A 26,611-nucleotide genomic window follows, 5' to 3' on the forward strand; every position below is an offset into this window, starting at 1 on the left:
ACGTTAAGGCCAGCAGCACACATCCAGCAGAATAATAAATATTAACAAATGTTTGCCTCTTCTGTAAGCAGAACAGCATGGCTAGGGAGGAATTGTGTCTCAGAGCTGCTTCACATCAGAAGCTGGGCACCTGTCACTCATTCTTTCATCCTACTCAGCCTTCCACATCTATTTCAAAGGAGCATTCCTTGATGCAGTCCTTCAAGTATTCAGTAAGTGCTCGTGTGTGTGTGTGTGTGTGTGTGTGTGTGTGTGTGTTTGTATTTATCTATCTTCTTCATTGGCCATCTCCCTCCATCCCCAGAATGTCACCTCCATGAGAAGGGACAATATATCCCTACTGTATCACTTTGTACCAAGAACAGAGTTTGTATGGCCTGGCATTTGGTCAGCATTCAGTAAACATTTGTTGACTAAATACCCTCATCTACTACATGCTAGGCCACAGATAAAGCACTGGGTCAAATATAAAATGAAATAAGACTAATTCTTGCCCCCTAGAAATTTAATAAAGAGAGCATGACAATAATTATACACATACTATGAAAAAGTCAAGGGTAAAATACTTTGAGGGTGACCAACAGAGCTTCCATACAAATGTGTGATGGGGAGAGGGAAAGTGGGGGGAAACTGAATAAATGCTTTTAGTGCAGGTAACATTCGAGAAGACCCTCTTGGGCCAAGTGGAATTTCCCAGGGAAGAGGAGAAAACATGACATCCAAAGTTCTAAGCCATGAGAAGACATCTTCACAGAACACAGGGAAGTCCCTTGCCATCACTTAGAACCCAGGATGAGTGAAGAATGAGAAGATGCAACATAAGACAGGTGACTGACCTGCAGTCATTTAAAAAAAGAGGACAGAAGTAAATTGGGGTGCAATTCTAGCCTTGATGTGGTGTTAGTTAATTTTTCTTCTGGAGAAACCAGTTTGGCAATATGGTGGCCATATCCAACCATAGTAATAAGGGGAATTTCAGGGCCCCTGCTTTCAGAACAAGAGTGTCATGGCCTGCTTCATTCAGGAGTCCAGAGCATCTGGGTTGAGAATAAGACACCATCTACCTCAGCCTCATGCTCAGTTGGATACTGAGACCCAAACCTTATTGTCTACAAAAACAGCACTATGTGCACTTCCTCTGACTTTGGTAGCATAACTTTATTCTCCCAGGCCTCTGCTGCTTAGGCAAATGCCACAACTGATCACTGCAAAAACTTCCTGAAACACCCAGAAACTCTTAAATGGAAAATATCAACTGTTTTTACCCCAAGATTCTTTTAATCCCTCACCTCAAAATTCTCTGCTGTTTCCTAGACTCTAATATCATGATCCACACATACTTTGAAAGACCCACATAAATCAAACTTCTAATTCTCCACAGAGTCAACCTTCTTTGGTGGCCTTTCTTTCTCGTTCTTTGTTTTGTTTGTCTGTCTGATGATGTGTCAACTTGACTAGGCTAACAGCAGTCCCAAGTTATTTGAACAAACACTAGTCTAGATGTTGCTATGAAGGTATTTTGCAGATGTAACTAAGTCTATGCTCAGCAGATTTTTACGAGAACATGCCTAGATCATCTAGGTGTGTCTGATTCAAAAAGTTGAAAGGACTTAAAAACAGGCAGCGAGTTCCTTGAAGAAGAGAACATTCTGCCTGGAGGAAGCAGATTTTCTCAGTGCCCCAGAGTTCCAGCCTGCTTGATGGATTTAAGATTTTCTTGCCTGGCCTCCACAATCACGAGGCAATTCCTAGCAGTAAACTTCTCACCATATAGCTGCCGTTGGTTCAGCCTCTCTAGTTGAACCCTGACTGACATACCTTTGCCCCCAAATCATACCACAGGTTGGCATGATGGTTCTCTCCCTCCTCAACTGGCTGTGTTGGTAACACTCAGGGACCTTGATGTCTCGGAGCTAATCCAAGCAGCTTTCGACTAAGCCAGGGTTGCCTTTCCCAGGGTGGACAAGGGACATCATTAAATGACATATAAAAGTGTGGGGGGTGGCACAGTGGCTGCTGTAATCCCTGCAGTACAGGAGGCTGAGGCAGGAGGATCGCCAGATCAAAGCTAGCCTCAGCAAAAGTAAGGCACTAAGCAACTCAGTGAGATCCTGTCTCTAAAAAAAATACAAAATAGTGCCAGGGATGTGGCTCAGTGATTGAGTACCCGAGTTCAATCCCTGGTACCAAAAAGAAAAGTGTGTGGGTAAGGGAAGAAAACAATGAGTCAATACTACCCTCCTCCTGCAGAGGGAGGGTCTACAAAAATGAAGAATGTATCCATCAACTCACAATGCAAGAGACTGCCACGTGTCCTTTTTTTTGGCAAGTAGTCTTTAATTCTCCAATTCTGGTTATGATCTTGAGACCCCACTTCAGAATCACCAGGGCAGTATTGAAATACAGATTTCTAGGGTTCCCACTCTAGTTACTGAATCAGTGGCCTCAGACACTGTATTTCCACTATGACCTCATGTAATACTGATGCAAAATGAAGTTTAGAATAACCACAGTCTAACTCTTTGTAAGCACAATAAAGGAGACAATCAAGAATGAAAAGAAAACCTGTGGAATGGTAGAAGATATTTACAAACTATAAATTTGATAAGAGTCTACTATCCAGAATGTACCAGGAACTAAAAAAACTCAGTTGCAGAAAAATGAATAACCCCATTAAAAGTGGGCAATAAACCTAAGTACACACTTCTTAAAAGAAGGCACCCAAATAGAAACAAGCATATGGAAAAATGATCAACATTACTAATCAGATCAGACAAAATACAAATGTAAACCACAAAGGACACCACCTAAATCCAGTAAGAATGGTCATCATCAAAAAGACCGAAGATACCAAGTGCTGGTGAGGATGTGGAAAAAACAGTGTAATCCTTGAACACTGTTGGTGGGAATATAAATTAATAGAGTCAATAGGGAAAAGAATGCAAAGTTTCCTCAAAAAATTAAAAACACAATTACCACATATGATCCAGCAACCCTATGCCTGGGTACATCTCCAAAGGAAATGAAATCAGTATGTTGGAGAAACATCTGTGCTCATGTGTTTTCTGCAGCACTATTTATGCACAGTAGCTAAATAATGGAAACAACCTAAGTGCCCACTAACTGAGGAATGCATTAAGAAATGGTGGTACACATACACAATGGAACAGCATTAAGTCAAAAAAGAAAGAATGAAACAGTGATTTGGGGGACAACGTGGATGGAACAGTGAAGCTTACTCCCACATGGAATCTAAAAACGTTGATCTTACAGAGCAGAATGGTGGTTACCAGAGGTTGGGGAGTATGGTGGGGAGTGGGGTACGGGGAGAGGTGATCAATGGGTGCTGCATTACAATTAGACAGTAGTAAGGAACTCTGGTGTGCAATTGCACAGTAGGGTGACTACAGATAACAATTACATACTGAGCATTTTAGAAGACTAGAAGAATGATTTTGAATGTTTTCACAATAAAGAAATGACAAACACGGGGAGATAAACCTGTTTACCCTGATTCAAATATCAAATGATGCATGGAAACATCACATCATATTCCATCAATACATACAATTTTTATGTTTTTATTTATCAGTTGAAAAACAATAAAGCATAAATTTTAACTTTAAAAAACACTAAACCTTTATAAGATTACTCAGCACATTGGAATTAAGTCTTCTGAATTTCAAGGTAATCAAGTCCGAGGTGAACAAAACTAACGACAGCTCTTCAAAAATGAAGAGGAGAAAAGAAGCAGAAAGAACGATTCTGCAAGGAGATGTCCTGCCTGCACACAATGCCCGAGGAGAATGACAAGTGGCCCGGGGTGGGGGTGCCAGCTAGAGCCTGCCGTCATATTTACTCACGCCGACCGTTCCAGACTGTGCTAGCCCCTGACATTCACAGACGTCTCCACGGGATGTCTTTGTGTTTCTTTATAGAACTAGCTCATCCACTCAGCCTCTGTGTGGACTGGATAATAAGACCCTGCAGAAAATGCCACTGTTGTCATAGCTTTCCCTCTGAAATTTATTTTCCTCAGTATGCCAACTTTCTACTTGATCAGACAAATTAAGAGTTACCGCCTGAACAAAAATTCAAGTTATGCTCCCATTTCTGTCTTTCAGCAAGGACAACAGAAGGTCCACAGGGAATGGGACAATTGTGATCTCAGGGGTCCGGGCTCTTAGCGGGCTGGCAGTTCCAGGTCCTTCTGCTTGGCACAGTGTCTTCTCCTCCTCCCTCCTTCCTGGCCTACCTCTGTCTCTCCCTCTCCAGATGTACTGCTACAAAATGATGCAGTTCTTCAGGTTCATTACTTAATGATCACAAGCACTGATTTTGCAGGTAAGCTTCATTCCATCAGTTATGTGTCCACTGCTTGATCTTCACATCTTCAGGCTAATGAAACAACTGAGGGCAGTATATGATACGCTGGTTGCTAGGCTACAGAGCAATGCCTCCAGACAGAGGACTCCGGATCTGACATTTAAGGAGGTATGTTAAAAATACCCTAAAGTAAAATCTGATCCCCCAAAGAGGTGGGAGTGGGAGAAAGGCTGAGAGGTGAAGAAGAAGCATAGAGGAGAAAAGTTGGCAGACACTTGTAAATATTTTCCATAACTGACATTCTGGTTTTCCCCAGGGTTGCTCATCATTAGGGAGATGTGCCCACCACCCATTTAGAGCTGTGCCATTTCACTTCCACCCATTAATGGGAAGATTTGTGGTTTGACTTTTCTACTCATTTTTTCAGGCTCCTAACTGGATTCCATGCTCAGTTTTCATTTTATATTTTTAATAATTTTACTGTGCACAGTACTAATGCCAAAAGCTGAAAATAAAGGGAGAATAAGACAGCTCTTAAGAGATGTCTCTTAACTATCTATTTGTGGTCTGCAAACAGAGACGCTGAAGGTAGAGGGCTGTTCCACAATGAATGGTTTGCTCTCTTTCTATCTGTAATAAGATCTGGGTCAGAAGGAGTGGGAGAGGAGGACAGTCAGCTCCCAGAAATCCAGGAGTCTAGCAAGATCCAGCGAGTCTGAGCAGGACGTAAGGAGACTGACTGTCCCCTTCAGTGTTTTAATCAAGAACCCGTAGAGATAAAGAACAATATGTTTTTCTGGAGATGAACAAGCTTGCCTTAAAGGAATACTCGCCATTCAATGTCCACTATAGCTCAAAAAAGTAAATAAATAAATAAGAGGTCCCTTGTTAGAAGACAGGGAAGATGCTTGCTCCCTTAGCTAATGCCACACAGCAGAAGTAAGCTGAGACCTATGTGAGCCTGGCGCCTAGGCCCAGGATCAAAAGTTCAGGATAGACCTTCATTCATGTCCATGTCCCTGTAATACCCCAAGATGAGATGTTATTGACTCTAATTTGTTAAACAGTGGTGGGAGGTAATCATTTAGATAAGAGTGTTAGAATTGGAATTGAAGTAAGGATAGGTAGTCTCTTCAGGCACAGAAGGGGGACAATTTTTGCATTCCAGACGGTGTGAGAGCACCATCAAAGGCACAGTGTGAACAATGGGGACGAGATCACATATAAATTCCACCTCTCTCATCACAGGTGTTGTGCTAGAGAACAGTGAAGATGCTGGACCAACAGTGGCCTAGCAGCCTGAAAAGTACAGATGACAGAGAGTAAGGAAGTCCCAGGTTGGGCCACCTACCTTCCCATGTGACTCTGGGCAAGTCAACATTCTGATTTCTTTATCAATAGAATGGAGGCAAGGGGCCCAGTCCCAAAGGTCAACTCTCCTCTCTTCTCTTACTTTCAATACAATAAACAAGGAGGGAACATTTCAGATTCTTGAGCAAGATTACTGACAGGATGAAGGGAATGTTGAGGGAAATCAATCTGCTGGCTGCAGAGAACTAGCGTGGGAGGGGAAGAAGTTGAAGCGAGTGAGCCAGGGGAATGGAGGACATGAGCCACGCACTTCTGCCTCCCTCACCACCGTGCTTGGCAATCACTAAGTCAGATTATAGGTTCCAACCTTGGAAATGGTGACTGTCAGCTCCTCCCAGCCCCAAAGTTATCCATCCTGGAGATAAAGCTAAGATCCAAAGCACCAAGAAGTACCAAGTTCTATGACAAAGACGCATTTCCTCCCATCAATAGCATAAAGGAGTCTTTTGGATCTTCTAAATATAGACTCATGTCACAGGAAATGGGGAAAGTTTGAGTTCTTCTTTTCCTATTTGTATTCCTCTAGTTTCTTTCATCTGTCTAATTGCTCTGCCTAGAGTTTCAAGTTTACACTGAATAGAAGTGGTGAAAGAGGGTATCCTTGTCTTGTTCCAGTGTTTAGAGGGAATGCTTTCAAGTTTTCTCCATTTTGAATGATGTTGGCCTTGGGTTTAGTATATACAGTTTTTACAATGTTGAGGTATATTCCTGGTATCCCTAGAACTCATAAATGAATTCATCAAGTAACAGGATATAATGTTAACACCCATAAATCAACTGTGTTCCTATATAGCAGTGATGATCAACTGAAAGAGAAATTAGGAGAAAGACTCCATTCACAAGAGCAAAAATAAAATATTTGGGAATCAATCTAACAAAAGAGGTGAAAGACCTCTACAATGAAAACTACAGAACACTAAAGAAAGAAATTGAAGAAGATCTTAGAAGATAGAAAGATCTCCATGTTCTTGGATAGACAAAATGGCCAAACTACCAAAAGCAGTATACAGATTTAATGCATTTGCTATTAAAATTCCAATGACATTCTTCATAGAAATAGAAAAAGCAGTCATGAAATTCATTTGGAAACATAAGAGGCCAGAATAGCCAAAGCAATCCTCAGTGAGAAAAGTGAAGCAGAAGGCATCACAATACCAGACCTTATATTATACTGCAGAGCTATAGTAACTAAAACAGCATGGTATTGGCACCAAAACAGACATGAATACCAGTGGTACAGGACAGAAGACACAGAGACAAACCCACATAAATACAGTTATCTCATACCAGATAAAGGTGCCAAAAACATGTATTGCAGAACAGATAACCTCTTCAACAAATGGTGCTGGGAAAACTGGAAATACATATGTAGCAAAATGAAATTAGATCCTATTTCTCACTGTTCAAAACTCAAAGTGGATCAAGGACTTAGGCATTTGATCAGAGACCCTGCACCTACTAGAAGAAAAAGTAGGTCCAACTCTCCACCATCTCGGCTTAGGAGCTGACTTCCTCAACAAGACTCCAAAAGCACAAGAAATAAAATAAAAAAATCAATAAATGGGATGGTATCAATCAAGAGCATGAATAGAAAGCCTACAGAATGGGAGAAAATCTTTGCCACTTGCTACTCAGCATTAATCTCCAGGATATACAAAGAACTCAAAAAAACTTAATACCAAAAAATAAATAAATAAATAACCCAATCAATAAATGGGCTAAGAAACTGAATAGACACTTCACAGAAGAAGGAATACAATTGGTCAACAAATATATGAAAAAATGCTCAACATCTCCAGCAATTAGGGAAATGCAAATTAAAACTACATTGAGATTTCATCTTACTCTAGTCAGAATGGCAATTATCAAGAATATAAGTAACAATAAATGTTGGTGAGGATGTGGTAAAAAAGGATCACTCATATGTTGCTGGTAGGGTTGCAAATTCATGCAACCACTGTGGAAAACAGTATGAAGATTCCTCAGAAAACTTGGAATGGAACCACCATTTGACCCAGTTTCCCACTTCTCAGTTTATACCCAAAGGACTTAAAATCAGTGTACTACAGTGACATAGCCACAACAATGTTTATAGCAGCTCAATTCAAAATAGCTAAGCTATGGAACCAACCTAGGTGCTCTTCAACAGATGAATGGATAAAAATATGTGGTACAGATACACATTGGAATAATAGACATAAAAAAGAAGTTATTGCATTTGCTAGTAAATGGATAGACCTGGAGACTATCATGCTAAGTGAAATAAGTCAGTTCCAATAAACCAAAGACCAAATGTTCTCTCTGATATGCAGATGCTGAGTCACAATAAGCCGGGGGCAGGAATGGATAGAAGTTCACGGGATTAGACAAAGGGGAATGAAGGGAAGGGAATGAGAATGGAAATAGGAAAGATAGTAGAATAAATGGGATATAACTTTCCTATGTTTAAATATGCATACATGACCAGTGCAACTCTACCGTCATGTACAACCACAAGAATGGGATCTTGTACTCCATGTATGTTTGATAGTCAAAATACATTCTACTGTCATGTATAACTGAAAAGAACAAATAAAAAAATTTTTTAAATAGCATAAAGGAAAGTCAACAGGGACACATTTTTGGTGGATGGTTTTGTTGTATGTAACAAACAAAGTCCTTTACAATGTTCAGAGTCAAATTTCATTCAAATCTTTATCAAACAGAAACATCAGAGATGCAGACATTTTTTTATGTCCAAAGGAAAAAAATATTAAAAGGCAACCCAAGAATTCCAGTTATTTATTTGTTGTCTCTCAACTCAAAATCAGCCAACCCTGGCCTTGATTTGTGACACCAGAGCTGGCCCAAGCACGCCTTTCATCTTTGCCCCCTAGGGGAAAATGAAGTTTCACCAATAGAAGGCATTAGAGTAATTCTCCCCAGGGAAAAAAAAGGGGGTTTCCTTGTGCATGTGTGGAAGCCCCCGGGTCTCTTTTCTCCTTATCAGGAGCCATTTCTAAGTAGCTCTACATTCTCACCCTCTGACAGCATAGACACTTCTATAGTCTAGCATATGTCAGCTATCCAAGTTTCCTTCCTCTGACCTGTTTTTGCACCACTAGGAGGTGGTGATGTCCCTGTGGTAGACAAACCCTCATGGCAGAGAGAGGCAGGGCCTGCTCTGGTCTTCAACTTCTACATCACCCACTCAAGCTCAGAACAAAGGCCATTGCTACTTTTTTGCAATCGTTTCATTTGGACACGGCTGAGTCCTCTTTCATCTCTTTCCTTACCATTAATGAGCTTCTACTAGTTGCCAATTCTTTCAACTGATTCTCTTTTAAATAATGGTATGGTTTCTGTACCCTGATTGAACCCTGACTGATACCAAGCCTTCCAAAAGCTCCCTAGTATGAAGGAAATTTTAAATTAATTATGGTCAATCAGGTCAATGACATTTAACACAGCTATGAAAGTACTGCTATAAAAGAATATTTAATAATGAGAATGTGGGATATTGTACCATGAAGCAACAAAGTAGGCTGGAAAACCATAGCAGAGTGGGAGTCCAAATGTGGAGAATAAAGTATGTATTCATGCAATAAGAAAAATACCATGTGTAATGCTCATCACTTGCAATACAGAAAAGACAAAAGTAGGAATATGTCTGATGTTGTAAGTATTTGCCCAGTCCAGGTCATGAAGATCATTTTTTTTTTTTTTGCGGTGCTGGGGATTGAACCCAGGGTCTTGGGCATGCAAGGCAAGTACTCTACCAACTGAGCTATATCCCCAGACCAAGATCACCTTGGTTTCTATAGGAAAAAGGAACCTCCCTGGTTTCAGACAAAAGAGCCCTGCCCAAGGTGAATGAACCACATCTAACAGCCTCATTTTACCTTGAGATGGAGACCTGACTGTCAGTCCCTAACATTGCCATCAACTTCAACATACCACTCAATCAAAGGGCAAATGCAAAAAAAAGTCTGTGTAAGCCTGGGTTGTAATGGGCAAGTTCATGCCTGTCGTCTCAGAAAGCTACAGAGTGCTGGAAACAACAGCCGCTCTTACAGGAAAGAAGCTCAAGCTTGCAAAAAAAAAAAAAAAAAAAAAGCACATCTTTCAATGTTTTTATTGTGACATGATTGGCAGAAACCACCAAGGATGCTACTTCAACTGAGAGAAGACTACCTCCACAACCCGTTCTAGGCAACGCCAATACAGACAATGGCCTATGGATAGAGAATTCAATGTCAACCTTTAGAACTAAATGCTATGGAACAAAGTGGATGGAAACACCAGGAAAAGAAGTGGCCAAGCACGAGGCAAGCGTGGTGTCGAGGGACATCCTGAACATAAAGTTTGCTTTGGTAAGAGCCACCGGATAATGGTGTCAGGTCTAATTCCAACCTTGGTTTTGTCACCTGGGCACTTGGCACACAGTAGGTATCAGCAAGTACAGAGTAAATGAATAAAGTTATCCCTAAGTATCGCGTCCCCTCTGGCCGCAGAGAGAGACACGACAAATGTCTGAAGCTTTGGAAGTTTATTGTGCACAGTTCCTCTCCTACGCTTCTCTTACCCCTAGCTTCTGCGCACTCCCAGCTTCCCTTCTCCCAGCTTCTTCCAGCTCCTGCGTACTCCCAGCTTCCAGCTTGGCTTCAACCTCCGCCTTCGCCGCTTCTTCCGCGTCTTCCTCTTCTTCAGCCCCCGCCGCTTCTGCCTCTTCCTCAGCTTCTCCAGCCCTCTACTCTCCCACCCACCAGGCTTATATACACTTCAACCAATCAGGGGAGAGTACATGAGATAAACGCGGACAGCTGCAAGCATAGGATGGGTACACGAGGGGGGCATGCTCTAGTCTCATCGTTAACTAGCCAATCATTGGAATTCGCTGGTTGTTTACTGTATAGCTGGCCGCTTTTGGCTCAGCGTCAGGCGCCATCTTGACCATGCCCAAGGCTGGGGGTCCCGGGAACCCCCACACCTAAGTATCCACAGAGAACTGGTTCAAGGACGCCCTTCCAGATACCCATATCCATAGATACTCAAGTTCTTTATATAAAAATGGTGGAATACTACAGTGATGCAGCCACATCAATGTTTACAGCAGCTCTGTTCACCATAGCTAAAATATGGAGCCAACCTAGATGCCCTTCAACAGATGAATGGATAAAGGAAATGTGATACACATATATGTATATATATATGTAATATATATATGATGGAATATTACTCAACTTTAAATAAGAATGAGGAGCTGGGGAGATAGATCAGTTGGTAGAGTGCTTGCCTTGTAAGCAAAAGGCCCTGGATCCAATCCCAGCACCACCCCCAAAAAAAAAGAAGAATGAAATTATGGCATTTGTTGGTAAATGGTTGGAGTTGGAGAATATCATGCTAAGCAAAATAAGACAAACCCCAAAACAAAGGCCCAGGGTTTTCTCTGATATGCAGATGCAAATTCATAATAAGTGGGGTGGGGCTAGGGAAGAATAGAGTTACTTTATATTAGGTAGAAGGGAGTGAAGGGAGGGGAGGGAGTATAGGAGTAGGAATAACAGTGGAGTGAAACAGACATTATTACTCATGTACATGTATGACTGCCTGACTGATGTGATCCTACAATATGTACAATCAGAAAAATGAGAAATTATACTCCATTTATGTAAGATTTATCAAAATGCATAAAAGCATTCTACTGACATGTACAACTAATGAGAACAAATTTTAAAAAATTTAAATGGTGGAGTGTTATTCAAATAACCTATATATTCAATAACCTATGTGCATCATCTCACATACTTTAAACCATCTCTAGATTGTTTATAATTCCTAGTAAGATGTCAAAGCTATATAAAAGGTTGTTAGATTGTATCATTGAGGAAATAATGACAAGGAAAAAGTATGCACATGTTCAGTACAGACACAATTTTTTTCAAATGTTTTCCATCAGGGTTGGTTGAATCTGAGGACTGAATCCACAGACACAGAAACCACAGATATGAAGAGACATGGCACATGATGTCTCTGGGCCTCCCTTCCCTCACTACTACATGAAGATAGTCATACCTACTCCACACAGTGTCACGGTGAGGAGTAAACCACAGTGTGAATAAGGCCTCTGACACACTCAATAAGTACCTAAGGGCTCAATTATCATTCATAAAGAAGAGGCGGGTTTGCTACCAGATACTGAATGAAATAGAGTCTCTTCATTCTGCCAAAGAAGGATGACAAGACTCTCAGGAAGAACAACTAAACACAGGTCCATTTGCTGCCCCTACCTAAGGCACTGTGGTGCAGAGATTCTCTCTTTTTTCCCCACTCTCCAAGTCACAGATATCTCAGCAGTCTGATGAAGTCCATGGGTCTCTTCTCTGAATAATGTTTTTTAGTGCATAAAATAAAATTCAAAAGCTTGCAAAGAAACCAAAAAGTTATCCAAATATTTTAAAATTGTATCACAGTCATATATATGCTGCTTTATCAATGCAGGTGTGAGCAAACATTTTCCAGAAAGAGCCATATTGTATTTTAAGTATCACTGATAAGAGTTTCTGTTGCAACAGTGATACATAGATAAATGGGTATGACTGTTCCAGGAAACTTTATGTATAAAAACAGGTGGCAGCTTAGGTTTGATCCACAGTCTACAGTTACATACCCCTACATTAATGACTTAGATAACAAGATATGTTACCAGGTCTAATAACTACTATAATTTCTAATCAAGTATAATACTCATAAATGACATTTTCAAGATAACTAATAACAGCAGTAATAGCTCTGTAACAAAGGCACAGATACAGCTTATACCATCATGGCTTATTGCCTACATTCCTGATTGAAGTCAAGCAAAACGACATTTCGGACAGTTGCAACTTTCTTCCTATTTGTATAGTTCATGTACAACAGGTTAAAACAGTGATTTTTCTTCATAGAAGATCCAGCCCAATGTGGCCCGGGCCATGTACAACCATGTCTGATGCCTCCTCTACCTCCAGCTCACTATCTTGCTCTTTTTGTTCTGTAACACCAAGCTCTTTCATGCTTCAGGCTTCCACACTGGCTGTTTCTTTCCTACCACACCATGCTCTGGCTCCTTGCTATTCTCTTCAGACAGTTCCTGACACCCTGCAGCAATCTTGGTCAAGGTGGACAGCTAGGACCTTGCAAAGAGATGCAGATTGCCCTAGAGCTAACACAGAAAGTGAACCCACAGCCCAGACACTGACCTTGGGTAGAGCAAATTCTAACAGCAGAACTACTGCTTCAGTCCGGGTACACATTTATTTCTTGAGAAGACTCACATGGTTGAAGGACTAAAGGCCTTAAGTCCCCAATTCTGGAAACCATGTCCACCCACCTGCAGCCTTATTCGGTCTTATTGTTGTAAAAATTGAACCCAGCCAAGTCATACTTCTGGCCCATTTTTGAATCTATATTCTATGGCCAAGTTTCCAGAATAAATCAAAATAGCACACTCTGCCCCTGTGACTTTACTATCCTGCTTCATTTAAAAATAAATACCTTGTTCATTTTCTAAAATTGTCCTGTTTTCACACCCACAAAACATATGCTAAAGGCCTTTTCATGCTTTGTTTATAACCAGCGCCTAGCACAGAGTCTGGCATATGGGATGTAGATAATGAGTGCTTTTTAATGAATGAAATGGTTATCTTAATCATAGAGCCTGAAGCGATTGTCAAATTCTATCTATAAACTAAAGCTAATGGGTCACTTCTGCCTTCAAAGACAGAAATAATAGTCACTTCTTTTTTCTCACAAAGCAGATAAGTCTCAAACTATTTTTCCTTTCCTTCCCTATTCTGTAACCTCCAGTCAAACAGTGGATATTTATTTCATGCCTACAATGAGGTGCATATATCATTAAGCATTTTTTAAAAGAGAGAAATGAGATATATTTGCCTAAGTTCCTCTATCAATTCATGTGTCTGCAGTGAGACCTGAATACAAATGACCCATATTTCATCCTGGTATTCACCTAAGTCACAGCACAAGACAGCCCTAAGGCCAAAGCAAAGGTACCAATAGCCACCAGACATCTGCAACTATGGTGCCCTGAGGCTCAAAAACAGTCCAAAACCACTCACTCCTAGAAATTCACCTGTTCCAGCCCTAAGAGGAAGGACCCCAATCTGAGAGAAGGCCAGAAATGAGCTCTGAAAAAACAAGATCTGTATTCAGAGCTGGAAGGGAACCAACTCCACAGCACACACCAGAGAGAGAATGGGATTTCACTTAAATCCCACTCAAAGTTCCTTCCTTCCAATTTCTCTCTTTTCCCTCCTTTTGCCAGAAGTAAAATTAGAATCTAAGTCGACTTCTAAAGGAGTTAGCAGTAATGCTATATTTAGGAGGAAAGTTGAACAGTCAAAACTTGGAAAGTATTAAAAACTGAAATGCAAATCAAACATCAAAGAGATACTATCTGACCAGTCAGAATGATTACTAGCAAAAAAGGCAAAAAATAACAATTGCTGGTAAAGATGGGAGAGAAGGGAACACATACACTATTGGTGCAAATGTAAAGTGAGTACAGCTATTATGGAAAACAGTTTAGAAATTCCTAAAAAAGCTGGAAATAGAACTACCATATGAATCCAGCAATACCACAAGTGAGTATATATCCAAAGGAAATGAAATCAGTATGTTAAAGGGATAATACTCCTGTGCTTACTGTAGCACTCTCCACAATAGCCAAGATATGGAATCAACATAGTGTCCAACAACAGATGAATAGATAAGGAAAAAAAACATATATATATATATATATATTTGTGCATATATATATGTGTATTTATATGTGGGGGGTGTACATACATATATATGTGTACAAATAATGTACCTACATGTATATACAGATATGTATCTATAATATGTTATAGATATCTATAATATATATATTTGGCACCAGAGATTGAGTCCAGGGGTAATTTACCACTGAGCTACATCTCCAGCCCTTTTTATTTTTTATTTTGAGATAGGGTCTCGCTAAGTTGCTGAGGTTAGTCTCACACTTGTGACCCTCCTGCCTCAGACCCTAGTAGATGGGATCACAGGCATGTGCCACCATGCCCAGCTCCCAGTGGAATAATATTCAGCTATCAGTAAGAATGAAATCCTGTCTGATCATTACACAATATTTTCATGTATCAAAATATCACACTTTACCAAAAGAAAAACAATTATATATTAATTAAGAAGCAACAGAATGTATTTAAAAACTCAGGTGCACTTTAGCCTAATGCATTAACTTTTCTCCTCCTTTATCCCTGGAGCCCCCATACTGTGCTCTAGACCTTGTTTTCAGAGTTGTCCATCACTTGGGCAGACTCACCCTACATTCACCTAAGCATTATAAGGTAATGAGCAATTTTTTAAAAGGCTAATTTAATTAGGCCTGGTGTTTTCCTTAAGAGCTGATCCAAAGATAGTGGTTGGATACAGCATTTATTTTATAGACTTATTCTTTGCCATGTATGTGTCTATCCAAATGAATTAACTAATTGGTCGTAAGGGACATCTACTTGGTGAATTAAATGCCTTTTTCGCAAAAAGGCTCTATAATAAGACTTCGATTTTTCCTATAAAAAAATCCTGCTAAACAAGCATACATCAGAGATGCATTAGCCAAATTAAAAGGAAAGGCTTTTAGCAAAAAGTAAAGATTTAGATTAAATAGAGTTCAAATTCAGGCTGTAGATATACTCATATACAACCATATTCAAATTACTTCAATTTCTCTGACGCTTAATTTTATAAATCTTTAGAAGAGGGGGAAATACACTGATAAATACATTTCAGTATATTTGCAGAAATTAAGCTCAACAGAATGTACTGTACACAGAAAACAATAAATGGTACATAAATAGCTATATACAATAGAAGTACTTAGGAACAGATACAATTTATGAGGGACACAAAATTGTGAGATAGTTAGGCATACATCTTACTATTTACAAGGACTTAAGCCTTATTGAAAAGTGTTAAAGAACATTTTAATAAATGGAAAGATATGTTGCTCTCATGGATGAGATAGTCAATATCCTAAAGAAAGCAATTTCCCTCCAAAATTAATCTATGCATTAAATTTGACTTTAATCAAATTATTAATGAGATTTGGCAATTAGATGTTATTTCTATGGTAGAATAAAGATAGACTAGGCAAGGTGATTTGGATGATAATGATAAAAAGAAGAAAGAGAGAGAGGAGGAAGGAAAGAAAGGAGAAGAGGAAAACGAGGAGACAGAAGAGGAGGAAAGGAGCCCACAGCAGCAGAGATTCATTCTAGTCTTGTTACTAACTTGTAAGCAGTGAAAGTTGTATAGTAATGGAACAAAATGGAGAGCCACAGAGACTGCTATATTCATGAAAACTTCACATATGACAAAGGTGATCATGCAAACCATGGAAGTGGGGATATAGACAATACATTATTCAGTAATGGTGCTAGGACAATTGACTGCCTCCATTTGAAAATCAAAACTTTCCAACTTTTGAGAAAAAAAAAAAATCACAGAGAAATATCTTTAAAATATGTGGAAATAGAAAGTGCTTTTAAACCAGATACTGAAAGTCCTAGTGATAAATAAAGCCCCTCTATAAGAGGGACTGGGGTTATGGCTTAGCGGTAGAGCATTTACCTAGTGCATGGAAGGCACTGTGTTTGATCCTCAGCACCACATAAAAATAAATAAAAATAAAGGTGTCCATCTACAACTAAAAAAATTTATATGGGATGTGTGGAGATAAATTAAAAAAAAAAAAAAAAAAGAATGTGTCTACATCCTATAAAGAATTTCTGTAAATCAAGGAGAATAAAACTCTCCCACCCCACTGTTGGACCGAGATTGTACAGGCAGTTTGTAGAAGGGGAATTTGAATAGGTAATAAATACAGGAAGTATGCTCAGCCCCAGCAGTTGGGGAAACACTACTTGAAGTCACAAGAAGTCCCACAGCAGTCCCATTCAATTGGATGACATTAGAAGGACAACATGCACTGGTGTAGGTAGAAAGGGAAGAGAAACTCGACACTCTTCAGGTGACCCTGGAAGCTGATAGAATCATTTTGAAAAGTCCTGTGACAATACTTATTAAAGTTCAAGACGGTGAACCTTCTTACCCCAAAGTTTTCTACATTCTGTCCTAGACAAACTTCCAAACAGTCCCACACAAATACAGGTATTGCACAGAATTACCTATGATTTCAAAATTGAGAAAACTGTATCTATAAGAAATAGATAAATCAACTGCTTTATTCATGCCACAGGACACCATCCATAATTCATCTCAAAAATATTACCCTGACTGAAAAAAATTAAATTGCAAAACGTTACCTGTGGGTGGATACCTATAGTTTTGGTTTTAAATACCAAAAAAACGATGTTATTCACAAATACATACATACATATGTAGGAAATCTATCAAACATTCATAGTAATAACACACATCCATTTCAAGCTAGTATTTACCTCTGAGAAAGGATGAATGGGAGGTTAGACAAAGAAAATGAGAAGGAGAGAACATAGCTGTACTTGTAATTTTTTTTTAAAGGTGATGTGAAGCAAAAGACCAAACAGGAGCATTTGTGAAGATCTAGTTGGTAGGGTGTATGGATGTCATTCATATCATTTTCTGTACTTTCTTGATACACCTGAAACATGGCCTGATTTAAAAGTTTAAAATTACTTTTTAAATGAATTCTGCTTTAAAACAATGACAACAACAACAACACTAGCAGTAGCACAAAACTCCTCTGTCTGAATCAAAAGTAGTGTTTGAATTTTTTACTTCTATGCATTACTTTGTAATGAAAGAACAATTAAAGGTAAACATATATTTAAAAACAATGTGCTGACTATAAATTAGCCTTGTAAAATCCTACTCTTCTTCTTCCTGCCAACGGTTACTTTCTTAAAACAACCAAAACACAGTCTTTTAAAAAGTGCCTATTAATCAAGCCAGTGGTTTCCAAATAATGGAACCCTTTTGTTCTAGAATGGAAAAAAAAAAAAAAAGTCAGATCTGTGGGAACTCAGCCGACTCTTAACAGACAGGAACAGGTCAATTTGACCAGCTTGGTCTTAAACAACTAGCAAAACTGTTAAAACCGAAATATAGCCATTCCTGGGCATTTTAAAGAAACAATAGTTAAATGCAACCTAGTTAACCTGCGTTAACCCCCTAGAATAAATAAAGACTGGAAGTTACAAGAGAGATTCTTAGGCAGATGTGCCTGATAACTATCAAGAGAAACTGCCAGAGTCAGGAGTTTTTAGTCAGTTTAAGGCCTACAGATTCTCCTAAGCGACCCAGGCTTAATCGATGCTTGCTAGTATGATTATCTAGCCCTAAGTCACAGAAATATAGAGATCTCTACTAAACACAGGTTATACCAACAAGAGGACTTAGTTATGCAGTCACTGCCACCCAAAAGCTAGAACAGCAACTCCAGAAGGCTGTAGAGGCATCTGCTGCCCACTGACATCCCCACAAAGACAAATAACATTTACTGCCCAAGTTTCCTTGCAGAACCGTGGAGCCCTAGATTCTAAGTCAGACAAAGGGGGAACATGACTTTTCCTAAGAGAAGAATGTTATTACTACATCAATGAAACCATTCTGATGGAAAAATGTTGAAATTCTCAGATATCTGAATGAAAAGTTGAAGCAATAACAATCAAATGACCCCTGGCCAGGATGGCTGAATTCCACTCTTGTCACCTGGTTGACCCCTATCCTTACTCCCATATTTGTGATAGGACTCCTACTAATGATTACTCCCTGTCTTCTCAGGTTCATCCAGAACGCATGAGTGAGGTTGCCTGGGTGACAGACTCCAAATGCTCCTACATCCTTATAGCCGCCTCCCCACCGACCTAGAACCTGAACTTTTCTTTCCCCACGATGCCCCCTAACATGCAGAAAGTAGTCAGATGAACTTGGGCGCCCTATATAACCAAAAAGGTCGAAATGTTAGGTTGGAATTTAAGCGGCTGCATGGAAGGGAGCAGAACAACTAAGGCAGCAGTCAGCCCACTAAAGAGCGACCCATCAAATGCGGACAGATAAACCCCAGTGACCCTTATATCCCACTGATCCTTGTATCCACCTATCACTCAGCAACACCTCCTGCCTATTCTGGCCTATAAAGACCCTGGGCAGCTGGGGCTACGTGCAATTTTCTCCGGCTCTCCACCCTGACCTCTACCCTGGAGGGCTGGGAATTTCGCCCAAGAGCCAAATTCCAATAAAGCTTTCTTCGGCTGTTTTTGTCCACTTTTGTTTAGCTACCAGTCCTCACCCTTGAGCTTACACAGATGATATCTCTGAACCTAAAATAGACAAAGAAGTATTGCATTAATATTAGTATGCTTTATGAGCTTAGGTTTGAAATTGTATATTTTATTACGGTAATAAGCAGGAATAATTAGACTTTCTTATTAACATAAAAATTCAATAACCAGCATTATAGATGATCATTATAATACCAAGATTCCACATTTAATTTATTTTGTGTTTTGTTGTCTTACTCAATGTGGAGAAAAATCTGAAAGCACTCTATTGCTATCTAGCCAATTACCATAAACCTGTCTCACAGTTTCTCTGAGTCAGAAGTTCAGCACATTTTAACCAGCAACTCTGTTCAGGGTCTCCTGGGCTGAAATCAATATGTTAGTTGGTTGAGTTGTTCCTTATTTGGAGCTGAGTCCTCTTCCACGTTCACTCAGGTTGTTACAGAATTCATTTCCTCTGGTTGCACAACTAAGAGACCTCTTCCCCAGGTGTCCTAGTGGACAGCTGGCCAGGGACACACTCAACTCTGAGCAGTTGCTCTCAGGGCCTTAGCCCATAGACCTCTCCACAACACGGCAGTCCTCAGGGCCAATAGGAATCATTTCCTTAATTGTTCTTTCTTTGAAAGACCCACCTGAGGAGTCCCACCAGCATACTCTCACTATTGATTAATCCAAAGTCAACTGATTAAGGACCTTAATCATATCTGCAAAATCTTTTTGTCATACAAATATGATACAAATTTAGGAATGATGTTATTCACAAGTCCAGACCACACTCAAGGGGAGAGCATTATGCAGGGCCTATAACACCAGGGACGGGGATCTCAGGACCTCCTAGAACTCTGCCTACCACACTAGGGGAAGTAGCTGTCCATGGCAACCATTCTAAAAAAAGTCTTCCAGAGGATTCAAAAAGAAGAAAAAGACGCTCTTTCCCATCTTGAAAGATGGCGGGTGAAAAGGCTGAGAAGCCCAACATTAAGGAAAAGAAACCTGGAGCCAAGAAGGCTGATGCTGTTGACAAGGTTAAAAAGGGAGACCCTAAGGATAAGAAACCCAAGAAGGGGAAGCCCCACTGCAGCCGAAACCCTGTCCTGGTTAGAGGAATTGGTAGATACTCCTGGTCTGCTGGGTATTCCCGAAAGGCCATGTACAAGAGGAAGTACTCAGCTGCTAAATCCAAGGTTGAGAAGAAGAAGAAGGAGAAAGTTCTTGCTACCTTGCTACTGTCACAAAACCAGTTGGTGGTGACAAGAACGGTGGAACCAGAGTGGTTAAGCTTTGCAAAATGCCTAGATACTATCCAACTGAAGATGTGCCATAAAAGCTGTTGAGCCATGGCAAAAAGTCATGTGTGAAAACTATGAGCCAGCATCACTCTGGGGACCGTCTTGATCATCCTCACTGGACACCACAGAAGCAAGAGAGTGGTTTTCCTGAAGCAGCTGAGTAGGGGCTTGCTACTTGTGACAGGACCTCTTTCCCTTAATCAAGTTCCTCTGCGTAGAACATACCAGAAATTTGTTATTGCCACTTCCACAAAGATTGATATCAGCAACGTGAAAATCCCAAAACACCTTACTGATGCTTACTTCAAGAAGAAGAAGTTGAGGAAGACCAGACACCAGGAAGGTGAAATCTTCAACACAGAGAAAGAGAAATATGAGATTACAAAGCAGCACAAGGTTGATCAGAACGCTGTGGACTCACAAATTTTACCCAAAATCAAAGCTATTCCTCAGCTCCAGGGCTACATGCGATCTGTTTTTGCTCTAACAAATGGAATTTACCCTCACAAATTAGTGTTCTAAATTTCTTACTAAGAACCTAATTAAATAACTTATACATTAAAAAGAAGAAGAAGAAGAAGAAGAAGAAGAAGAAGAAGAAGAAGAAGAAGAAGAAGAAGAAAAAGACATTTTCCCTTTCAAATTTGTATAACTAACTTCTAATCCCAAATGTCAGTCCTCATAGTAAAGAATGGAAGTCTGGCTAATGTACATAAAACTTACAGAAAGGAGTAAAATTAGGTTTTCACCTTGATGGGACACCTGACATGCTCCCAGCCAATAAGCTGCAATTATCCCTAATCTCACATGAGGACATGGGCTCAGTGGAAGTTAACTTGCTTAGAAGATTTCTCTTGAGTGGGTGGATTCATGCCTGGTTTAAAATAAAAGCAGTACAATCTTCCCAGTCAATGACATATTTATAAGAAGTGTAAATCTATGCACAAGGAGAGGAAGAAATAAAATGCTTCAAATTAAGGTCTGCTCGAAATCAACGTGAGGTGGCAGCGTAAGTTAATGATATTGAAGCTTGCCTTCACTGTGCCACTATTGGTTATTAGAGTCTAGGTTGATCCATTAGAGCTTAGGCTGATTGGTTTATTCTTATACAGTTCAAAACAATTTTTAAAAGGCTGTATATAAATCACAGCCATCAGCAAGTCCTGAACCACTGATGAAGGCTATTGAAAAGGAAATTTCTTTGCAATATTGGAGATCTTGATTTGGGTTCTAATTTTGACATTCTGAAGTTATACTGATTCAAATTCCAAAACTCTTAAGACCTCTGTAAACTCTAAATGCTTAAATGAAATAACCCAAGAATGTGCCCAGCACCTAGGGCTCTTTCAAAAATGGCGGCTACATACACGGCTGGGTGACACAGTTTCTTTGACTTATCATTCGCCATCTACTAATATTTTATAAGGGAATAGTTAAGGAATTATAGAAAAACTTAGTTTTAAAAATGGATACTAATTATTTTCAAAAGGTGTAGGGCAATGGGTGGGGGTAACAGGGAAGAGAAAGACATAAGTCCAAATACAAAGAACTGATTTAAAAAGTTGAGTTGGATATTGTTCAGCCAATAAGAAATTTTGACAAGTAAATAGGAAATGTGACTCACTGAGAGGTGACTAGAAGTTAGATGCCTTGTACACTGTTTTGCTGGCATGAATGCATTTCATCTTCATTATACAATGAAATAGGCCAAGTAAACTAACTAGTGTGTTATAATGCCTGCCATACAGTAAGTTAAAATGCAAGTTATGAAGCATGTGCAAGCTATTTTACACACTTTTCAAATGCAAATACAATCCTAGACTTAAATATTTGAAGTATATTCCAGAATATACATTTTCTCTGAGTAATAGGATTCTAATAATTTTTAAAATTTCCATGCTTCTTTTCCTTTAATGTCTCCAATGTGTCTAATCTGTACAAATTTCAAAAGATATTTGAGAGTTCATATCTGTTTGCTTCAGAGCTGCAGATATTGAGAAAAGAATTTTCATCTGTTATATTAAGTTAGTAAAGTGGCAGCTCATTATTTTTTTAATATCTAAAAATCTGAACCTAATCATGGTGCTTGATAGTCTAAAGTTGCAAGAGAGGGCAACAGAGTGTTAAGAAAAAATGAAGAAGGTTGGAGATTTATAGAAGGTTCCTAGCATGTGGGAGGCCCTGGGTTCACTTCCCAGCACAAAAGAAGGGAGGAAGGAAGAAGAAAGAAAGAGAAGCAGGTGGAAAGAGAAAGGAAGAGAAGTTTAAAAAAAAAAAAAAAAGTTAACAACCCAATACTGGCGAGAGTACTAAGGAATGCATAGAGTGAAGTAAGAATGAAGTCATAAAGAGTGGAAAGAAAGGAAATTAAGTGTAAGCAAAAGGGCCAGAGGAGAAAATAAATAAATAAACATTAGGGAGGAGAGATAAAAGAATTCATTGGAGGCGGGAGGGGGGGCACTCCTAGAAGAGGAAGCTATCCCTCTTTACTTATCTCTTAATGAAATGGAAAACTGTGGATAAGATCACAATGAACCACTTTTGAAGTTTGTTTTTTGTAGCCCCCACCTCCAAGAGTGCAGAGTGAATGTAGACTATGCTAGATGGTGCTTGAGAACCAAGGTTACCTTGACCTATGTCAGACCCAGAGAGAGGAAGAGGCTACAGCTGGGGATTAGCACCCCCTTTCAGTTCTTTCATTCAGAGAGCATCAAGTACTTACAAAAAATTAAGAGCAGTTATTGGTTTACAAGACTTACACTTGTAACAAAGCAACAAAGCACTCACTTTTATCCTTTGACTTTAATTTCATGTATATTCAAGGTGAACCAATTTCCTCAAGAACTGTACAAAGAAGGGGTAAATATCTAAGTACATAATAAATTCTCACGGACGTGTTTACTCTTTTGCTCCCTCCTCCCTGTCCTTAGGAAACACAAGCAAGATGGGTATTGTGGTACACATCTGCAATGCCAGCAGCTCCACTCAGGAAGCTCAGGCAGGAAGATCACAAGTTTGAGGCCACCCTAAACAACGTAGCAAGACCCTCAGCAACTTAGTGAGACCTTGCCTTAAAATAAAAAATCAAAAGGGCTGAGGATGTAGTTCAGTCGTAAAGCAAGCTTGGGTTAAATCCCCTGTGAGAGAGAGAGAGAGAGAGAGAGAGAGAGGAGCAATTGAGCTTTATTTGCCACATTTTCCTTATCGGTTGGAAAATTGCCTCATTGTTGCTCTGTTTTTATCATGCACATTTTCTTCTATTTTTCTTACTTTATCTTATCCTCTTGCTCTCAGTTCTGAAGTTGCAATCTAGCAAAAGACACAGTTTCATCTTTGGATAACTTCTGGAAAATATTATAACTTCCTGGCAACTTGTCTCTGAAAGTGATGATGGATGGGCTTATTAACAAGCCCCACAGTTCCTTACCACTCCTTCCATGGAGAGAAGGGGTTTGTGTCCACCCACTTAAATCAAGGCAAGATCTGAGAGCTTGGAGCAGTACAGCATAGGAAAGGGAGGTGCGGGATCCCTGTGGCTGTGTCATAAGGAGTCATGCAACTTCTGCTGGGTTCTCATGGAACAGTCACTCTCAGGGAGAGCCTTCTCAGAACACTGCCACCAGACTGTGAGGAAGCCCAAGCCACATGGAAAGGACACATAGAGGACACTCCAGTTACACCCACTGAGGCCAACCCTTAAGTCATCCCAGCCCAGAAGTCAGACATATGAGGACAGAAGCTTCCAAATGCTTCCCGCCCCCAACTATTCCCCAGACTATTTGTGTCCTCCCAGCTGTGACTCCAGACATCAAGCAGTGACAAGTCATCATCCCTGCCTTGCTGTGTCCAAATTCCTGACCAGAACCATCAGTGAGACTAACTCATCATCTACACTGGGAATATGCTTTGCTTTATGTCACTGAGTTTGGGGTTATTTGATAAGGCAACAGTCTAAAGAGGTCCAAAAAATGCCAATCATACAAGAGTTATTCTATCTTAACTATGATCACGAAGGAAAGAATGGGTAACCTAGTACCTTAATATGCCACTGACTGTCACCGGCATAAAACAGCCCTGGGCACACCACTTTTCCTAGTGGAAGCAAGATCTCCCTCCTTGGTTCTCTCTCCAGTCTTCCAACCTAACTTTTTACCTTTTCTTTCATTTCTCCTTCTCCCTTCAGACTTGTTCCACATCTATCCAGAGACTGAACTTAGGTGGCTGGTTTATGGTAGTATGGGATATTCATTTTCCCATTAAATGAATATTTACTGGGCACTGTTTCATATGCTAGGATAACAAAAGTGGGGAAATCTAGCTTTGTTTTTGATCATGGAGAGCAAAGAATATAATGAAATGTTTTTCAAACTATGGGACATAGCATCAATAGTCATGAAATCATCCCAAAGGGTTCCAGCAAATATTTTAAAAACATAAAGTAAAAAAGAAAAGACTAAAAATATCAACAAAAAAAGCCATTCCAAGCAGTTCAGTGTCTGTTGTTCCATGAATCTTTATTTACCCTTCACACACACACACACACACACACACACACACACACACACACATACTTACACATAATATTGTGTCTCCATCTCAAAATTTCAACAGTCTAACAGCTATTAAAATATAAATTTTATTGCTTAAGTATGAAACTCACAAATGGGATTGTGCTTAGAAAATTTGCAATTAAGTTTCTAGCAAATGAAACTGATCTTCTCTGATAATGAGTTTTTGTTTTTCACTGTTGTTAGTTTTGTTTGGAAAGAGCTTTCTGGTGTTTCCACTGTCATTTGTGGTAAAGCGCCTGCCTTTGGAGGAAAACCGTGTGTCACTCATTCCATATCTGAGCATTACACAGTTAGATGTTTCAGGACTTGACTCAATCTATTCATTGGTTTAATAGCTGAACTGGAGAACATGGAATTATCATGACCTCTGGCATTTATCTTTGCCTGCAATTCTAGAAACAGTCGTATCTTACCAAACACAAGCTAGGGAGCCCCAGCAAAAAGCTGCCTGTGTAATCATCTTGTTATAGCCTGGATCCAACAGTCAGTGGTAAACATTAAATAACATGTCACAAAGTCCACTGACATCTGAGTAATACCAAAGGCAGTCACTGCCCTCCTCTCTCTCATTCCCTCTCATTTATGTGACTCAACTTAGACTGTCTTTTTTTCTTCATCCTGAAATAAGTATTCTATGCTTCCAACTCCTCTCTAAAGGAAAAACACCAAGTGATTTAAAATGATAGCTTCCATCCAGTTCTCAAACTCTAATTAGAAAATTTTAAAACCACCCAAAATATGTTTTTAGAGACTTCAGAAAGTCTACTGCCAATTTAGTTTGAGTCACTAAGAGTAAAGGCACCAGGATAGAGGTGGGGTGACACTAAGAGAAAAGGGAAGCCCAGTGCCAGGGATGGGTAGTTCCTGGGGGAGATCAAGAGGCATTGCAGTGTGTGTGTGTGTGTGTGTGTGTGTGTGTGTGTACATGCATGTGCATTTCCAGTTTTGCAAGCTGTGCTGGAGGGACTAAGAAAGGGTGAAGGGAGCCCAGAGTACCACTGGCCCCCACATCCCAATCAACCTCCTAGGAACCAATACCAGGCACGCCCCATGGCTCTCATTCTGTCCTGGGTGAATTCATTCTCTGCCTTTGTCTTCAACTACTGAATTGCCAAAATGTTCTTAAAGTAGATAATCCTATGATCCATAATCCAAAAGAATTCCTGATAGGAGAAACCCAAAAGTTAGGGTCGAGGGGACAGCGGGTGATCACAAAACACTCAGTTCACAGTTTACGTGTTTCAAGTTAAACTACAAGAGGACTTATTTCAAAGTGCCTTTTCCTAGTTGGCCAAAATGACACTCCAACTTTTATCCTCAGTGGCTTGCCTTCAACATACGTACGTGGAGTTCTGACTACAAAGAGTCGCATCCCATTGTTCCCCAGTTATTGGAAAATGTGTCATCCAGTGGGGTGTGGCCCTACTAAGCTCTCCCTCATGTAACGGAAAAGGGAATGTCAAGGGACACCAGCAAGGTTTCTGAGTTGGTGCCAATGTTTTTCTTCATGGAAGTTCTGTGTGTGAGCTGACAAGTCTCTGCTATTCTAAGACCACTGTCTTCACAGAGCCAACTGCCTAAAAGAAAGAAGTGAGCCACAGGAATACTAATGGATCCTAGCCTGGAAGAAAATATAGTAAAACCCACTTTCTCAGAATTAAGCCATCATAGAATTTGGGGTAAATTACCTCTCACAACCACCATTTGGCTCTTAGGTCATTTGCTATAATGAGAACAAAACTGG

At 39.9% G+C, this 26,611-nt stretch overlaps 1 protein-coding gene and 1 pseudogene across 5 annotated transcripts in view; one reads left to right on the forward strand and one right to left on the reverse strand.

Moving 5' to 3' along the window:
- Elmo1 (engulfment and cell motility 1) overlaps positions 1–26,611 on the reverse strand; it is a 565,472-nt gene that overhangs the window by 402,939 nt on the left and 135,922 nt on the right. The gene's annotated exons all lie outside the window — the stretch shown is intronic.
- Positions 19,955–20,841, forward strand: LOC124990291 (60S ribosomal protein L6-like; annotated as a pseudogene).

This window comes from Sciurus carolinensis, chromosome 8 (genome assembly GCF_902686445.1).
Source record: "Sciurus carolinensis chromosome 8, mSciCar1.2, whole genome shotgun sequence".
NCBI lineage: Eukaryota > Metazoa > Chordata > Mammalia > Rodentia > Sciuridae > Sciurus > Sciurus carolinensis.